The 6,594-nt window shown below is 39.2% G+C and overlaps 1 long non-coding RNA gene across 1 annotated transcript; it reads left to right on the top strand.

Annotated features, from left to right (window-relative positions):
• The first annotated feature begins 985 nt into the window (after positions 1 to 985).
• LOC143441152 (uncharacterized) lies at positions 986 to 5,649 on the top strand. Its single transcript, XR_013108377.1, has 2 exons — positions 986 to 1,174; positions 5,579 to 5,649. It is a non-coding gene; the product is annotated as an uncharacterized LOC143441152 (long non-coding RNA).
• The last annotated feature ends 945 nt before the right edge of the window (positions 5,650 to 6,594 follow it).

Below are 6,594 nucleotides of genomic sequence, written 5' to 3'. Positions count from 1 at the left end.
TGCTGTCCTTGTTCAATGGAGAGCCGTGTGTGTGTGTGTGTATGTGTGTGTGTGTGTATACCCCAGATAAAGAGATGGTATGTGCAAATCAAACAGGCTTGTAATTATGCCCTCAAAGCTACTGCCCCAAGATCTTTAATACAACAATGCCACTGATATCCTATAACTTTGAATGATGACACAATTGGGACATCATACCTAACAGTAAGTTAAAATTTGTCACTATGGAAATTAACACCAATCTTGTTCTTCTCCAGAGCAACAACCTGCCTCCAACCAGCTGAATATTCTCCTTCTGTGTAATAGTTACAAAAATGCACAGTGGTATAATTGAACACAAAACATGAAAACCATGTTAACACATAGATTCATGAAGGGCTTCATAGCTATAGAACTATCCATGATTGAGGCCCTGGACACATAACCACCAACATGTCTGCCTAGCCAGGGCCTTGAAGAAAAGTTTCAGGCAATTAAAAAAAAAATACTAGCTTTTAGTATACAGAAATGGAATCAGAATTTTTCTTTGCTTTTGGAAGAAACTTTTACATTTATAATGCTTTCTTCAAAATGTCTCATATAAACTAATGGTTTTTAAAATTGTTTTTTCTTCCCTTTGATGCACTTTAGATCTCTTTTTTTTTCCAAGAAAGAACTGTTAAGTCGCCATTTAAAACGAAACATTTTAAACATCAGATCTCTCTACCATAGCTAGAATAATGACGAACAGACCAGAGTTCACAGTATCCTTCCAAATTAAACTTCAGGCCTGGGTAAACAAATTGTGTCAAACTCAGATGCTATTTATATTGTTGTTTTCATAGGAAAAGATGCCGTGTTTAATTAACGACCCAAATATGAAAGGAAAAGGTGAGTCTGTAAAGTGTAGGTTCTGGTGGCCAGAGCCACAGCGACTCTGCAAGTGAAATGTCCAGATTCTTGTCTGACTGACACAGCCCCTCCCACCTCATTCTCCACCAGTGCAGCCAACTAAAGGAAGCGAAAAGCCACAGCCCAGCCACACAGGGCAGGTCAAGAAGGATAAAGATAGCACTGCCAGCTCCCAGAACCGCCAGGTCTCAAAGTGAGCCAGAGGGCAGACGGCAGCTCTCACTTCCAACAGAAACAGCCTCATCAACGTAGTCAGCTGGACAGATGTGGAACAGAAACAACAGTAAGTGGTGCCTTCCTGGTGGCTATGGATCAGATAGCCACAGAGAGGTATCAGTTGTCATACTTAATCACTTGGAAGTTTAATAAATGCATTCAATCAATATATTCTTATATCCAGTAACATGGTAGAACGCTTTTTCCAAAGTTTTGACCTCAGTATGCAAGGACTAAAAAGTATACATGTAAAGTATAAAAAACTATTTTGCATATGTATATTTTTTATGATGAAGATGCCTGTGTATTTACTAGAGTTATTTAAAGATGAGGAAAATGCAGTATTCATGGCCTAGCCTTTTAAGCCAGGGCTCCTCAATCTTGGCATTGTCAGCCCGTGGGGCTACAGGGTTCTTCCCTGTGCAAGCTGTTCTATGCACTGTAAGATAATCAGCAGCACCCAGGGGCTCCACACACGGAGTGGTTTGTTGACAGTGCAGAAGACTCTCATTCAGAGCTGCCTTTTCAGAAAACTATTTGAAGGATACATGCTAGAATTGATTTGGTCAGGACCAACAACCACTATTCAGCAAAATTTAGACAATAAAATCCAGCAATCACTGTCTCCTTCACAAAGCAACCTCACTTTTTTTACATTCTGTAACCTTTTCTCTGTGTCTTCCTCCTACTTCTCTACCTCCTTTTCTTCCTCTTCCTCTTTCTCTTCCTTCGTCTCTTTTTCTTCCCTTTCCTTCTTCCTCATTCTCCCCTCACTGTTGCTAGACTACTAGCTAGATTCATTTCATTTGAACAGATTTGTTGGGAAAGTTAAATTTCTGACATTCTCCAGCAATGATGATTACAATTGAAATCATTAAACAAATGCCAACAAATTTCAACAGCTTGAAGTGTACATCTTCCTAGGACTTTATAGGAAGAAATGTGAAGAGCATAAATTTTTTTTTTGACAAAGGGGGCAGCTAATGTTCTAAAGGTCTCCTGAATTACATTTGTCTGTGTGTGTCCTGCGATCTCCAGAAACATGTCCTTTTTTTGCCTAGATGCCCTTGGTCTCATCCACTACAGAAAGCAATAATTTAACAGCTTAAAAAACTTGCCTGGAGCAGGGCATGTTGGTACACCACTTTAATCCCAGCACTCAGGAGGCAGAGGCAGGTGGATCTTTGAGTTTGAGGCCAGACTGGTCTACAGAGTTTCAGAACAACCAGGGCTGTGCAAAAAAAAACTGTCTTGAAAAAACAAACAAGCAAACGATGCCCCCACCCCCACCCCATAAATAAAACAACAACAACAAAAAGAACTTGTTTGGACTCTTCCTTTTTGATATATGAGGAAAGTAAAATTTCACAGTCACTATATTTATGAGTCTTGATAGGAAGTAACTTTCACAAATTTTGCTTTTGTTTCACTTTTTTTCCCCCACAAATTTGGCTTTTAATTTTTTTAGTCAAGTCACTAGATGTTAGTATTATTAAATTCTAGGAAAAGGAAAACTGATTTTGTTTATGCATGCTTCTAAGAATAAACACTGGAAGTATGGAGTCTGTGTCTTATATTGTCATTTTTAAAATTTAAATTTAGTACAAGGCAAAATTTTAGAATTTCTAGAAAGTGTGAACTTGTGACCTCCAAGGAAAAGCGTTTATTTCACAGCACATAGTGACTGACATTCAGAGCTACCATGACTGGGTTCAAAGATGACTTCCAAGAGAAAGGTTAAAGTATGTCATGTGTACTTTCACCATTGTACTAGTCTATATTTGCTTTCTTCAGTTAAGATTCAGCACTTTGAAGATGATTCATTGGTGAGATTATACATAATAGCCATAGAAACACAGCGTGAAGATTCCTAGTTCTTGGAAACACTCCCATCCCAAGATTAAGAAATTTGCAAACGGTGTTTCAACCCAAACTCTCTGTCAGGCCATGTTCTCAGGTACAGGAGAGATGAGTAAATAGGATGCTGATTCACATGCTAACACATGCTTTTCTCTCAAAGAAAGAAGGAAGTATCATATTTCAGACGAGAATTTATACCTGAAAAGCTAACAGCCATAGCAAAAGTGTTAAGGCAAGAACTGGGGGCCCGGCTAAATGAAAGACTGGGACCAACCTCCTGAGCACAGGCTCTCTCTAAGTGTTTATTTTACATGTTGAATTAGCCACATGCCATAGGAAAACTGTACACCTTTTAGCCTTCTATTTTGTTAGCATGCATGGATCGCACAAAACATAGTGACATTTTTATACATGCAATGTAACATACTTTGGTCATGTTCACACCACATTATCTTTATAGCCTTTGTCAGATATTGTGTGTGTTCATGTGTGTGTACCTATGTACATGTGGAGGCCAGAGGACTACAATGAGAATGTCCGTCAATTACTCCCCATCTTGGTATTTGAGACAGGATCTTCCACTGAATCTGGAACTCACTAATTCTGCTAGACTGAATCCCCTCCACCCCGGGAGGTGGGGGCTCTTCCTGTCTCTGCTTCCCCTTCTCTGAGGTCTGTTTCTCCATACCTGGTTGTTTAGTTTTGTTTTTAACTAGGTGCTAGGCATCAAACTAGGTCCTTTTTGCTAGTGCTGCAAGCATTCTGCCGACTGCATTCTACTGACTGATCCATCCATCTCTTCAGCACCAACATGAAAACTTTAATGCACAAAAACATTTGTGAATAATCCAAAATCTCATCTCTGATTTATTATGCCATAGATTTTAATCTGTTCCTAGGAAGCTATTGCATAAAAAATAAAAAAAAAAAAAATAAAAAAAAATAAAAAAAAAAAAACCACTCTTATTTACCCAGAGAGCCAAATCTAAAGTTACTATTTTGGCTTTATTTTTTTTTTTTCATTCTTTTCCCAGGTGACATACACACTAATTATCCTAAGATACTTAGCTCTTTGGGGTTGAAAAATAGTTCAGACTGGGCCCATTGAGAATGGCTAAGACCCAAAGCAATGACGATGCCAAATGTCAAGGATCTGACCCCATAGGAACCCTCATCTATCACGGCAGTGCAAAAACGGTGTCGCCAGTTTCCAAGTAGATTTGGCATTTTTCTACAAATTAGACACTATTTACCAAATGAGCTAGCACTAGAAATCTAAGGTTCTTATTCACATGAGTAGAAAACCTTAGACCACATGGGAAAAAAATCAGTAGCAATTTTAATCTTAATCACTCAGATGTTGATGTCACCAAGATGTTCTTCACTGAGTAGGTAGAACTGTGTCATACCTATACCTTGGAATGGTCAACAGTAAATAGAAATGAACTGCCAAGCCACAAAAATAAAACAATTTTAAGTGCATATTGCTGAGCTTAAAACAAATGCTCATTTGAAAAGGCTGCAGACCATATGGCTCCAACTGCAGTATCGTCTGGAAAGGCAAACTGTGGAGGGAGGCAATAAAAACATACGTGCTTGCCGGAGCGGTGGTGGTGGTGAGGAACAAGGAAGTCAGTACGGAGACTTCAGAAGATTTTTAGGGCAGCGAAAACGTTACGTACGATACTGTAATTGTGACCACATGTCACCGCATACATTTGTCACAACCCAAAGGATGCACGTATATCAAAAGAAGTGCAGGTAATACAAAACTATGGGCTTCAGTTAACACTGTATCAGCTTCAACCCATCCGTTGAGACAAATGCATTACAGTATATGTAATTTACTAATGTTCATGGGAGAAGTAGTAGAGGAACTATGGTACTTTGAATAGGAATAGCTCCCATAGGCTCATAGGTTTGAATGCTAGGTTATTAGGGAGCAGAGCTAATTAATTAGGAATCGGTATAGCCTCATTGTAGGTGTAGCCTTGTTGGAGGAAGTGGGTCACTGGGGGGTGGGGGTTCAAATGTTCAAGCCAGACCTAGTGTCTCAGCTTCCTGCTAATCTGGATATAGAACTCTCAGCTACCCACCCAGCAACATGCCTGCCTGTGCGTTGCCATGCTTGCTGACATGGTGCAAACAGACTAAAATTCTGAACTGTAAGCCTGCATCAGTTAAACGTTTTCCTTTGTAAGAGTTGCTGTGGTCATAGTGTCTCTTCACAGCACTAGAACACCAACTAAGACAGGGCCCAGAGGAGTTAGAGTGCAGAGATTTCTGCTCACCTGATTCCTGTAAACCTAAATTTGTTCTAAAAAGGTGAAGAGTCCTCATTTGTGAGTGAGTCAGAACAAAACAGCAACCAATGTTTGAAGTGGTTAAAAAAAAATGAAACCTAACCAAATTTTGGTTGTTAGGTATAAATGAGAATAGTTAAAGTTTTGAAGATCTCTTAGAAGATTCTTTCTTGATATTCTATTCTGGCTTGAACACCCTTCTGTCTCATTAAGGAGACCTTAACAATCTGTCTCCCATATAAGAATAATTTATATAGTACCCTTATCCTCCTCATTTTCTAGCTCTGGATCTCTCTCTGTTATTACAGGTTGCAGAGTGCTACCACCCATTGATTCTTAGTGTGGGATGTTACAGAACTAGCCTTGGTTCAGATGTGTCCTGCTCCATCTCAAAAGCCCAATTCCAGTGCTGTTTGGAATCCTCAGTATGCCTTCAGAAGGTTCGTTCATTCTTCAAGCATCTCTGCCTGTCACGTGGTAGTGAGCCCCTGCCCCTCTCACCTTCAACATGGAATGTGAGCTAAACAATGAAGGCAAATTCCACCTACCCATCACAGTGAAGATGCTGCCTGGTCATACATCACTGTGAGGAAGTGGGTGGCATGTCTATCCAAGCCTTGAAGAATCCTCCAGGTTCTGCCCTTTGTAGTCTCTGCCTTCCACAAAGGACTTAATATTCTGCTGTGGGAGATACTCTAACATGAGCAGTGACACATTCCAGCCTGGTTTAGACTAGTTTCTGAACCATGCACTTTCCTGCTGAGGTTTGAGATTTCAATCACAGTCATATCATGACTATACCACAAGTCATTTGGATAATCTCCTCTTCCTTAATATTTAAGTTAAGTTTTTTCCACTTCAAACAATGTTAAAGTGAATATATTTATACCTTACCTTCACACTGTGAGGCAGTCTGTCCTTTACTAACATATGCACTATATTTTCAAGTCTTTTCATTTTGGGGTATATTGCATCATCCAAAAGTCAATTACTTGAGGAATCCAGGGTTTCCTTTGTGGATGGATATTAGGAATTATTTAAGAAAGTTTCATTTACCTGCAAGGTTCCACAATATTTTTTTTTACATATTAGTGAAATGATTTATTATTCTTTTTCTACTTGAGATGTTTATTCCACATTGTTAGAGATATTTCCTTCTTCTGAAATAAAATTCAGTTGCACAGGCCTGTAATCCCAACTACTTGGGAGGTGGAGACAGGAGGACTATCAGTTCAAGGCCTGCTTGAAGAACTTAGTAAGATTCCATCTCAAAATAAAAAAGGAAACAATAGATTGGGGCTGAAACTTAATTTTGAGTATTTGA

Source organism: Arvicanthis niloticus, chromosome 2 (assembly GCF_011762505.2).
Source record: "Arvicanthis niloticus isolate mArvNil1 chromosome 2, mArvNil1.pat.X, whole genome shotgun sequence".
Taxonomy (NCBI): Eukaryota; Metazoa; Chordata; class Mammalia; order Rodentia; family Muridae; genus Arvicanthis; species Arvicanthis niloticus.
The sequence above is the reverse complement of the archived record's forward strand: the minus strand, read 5'-3'. Positions and strand labels throughout refer to the sequence as shown.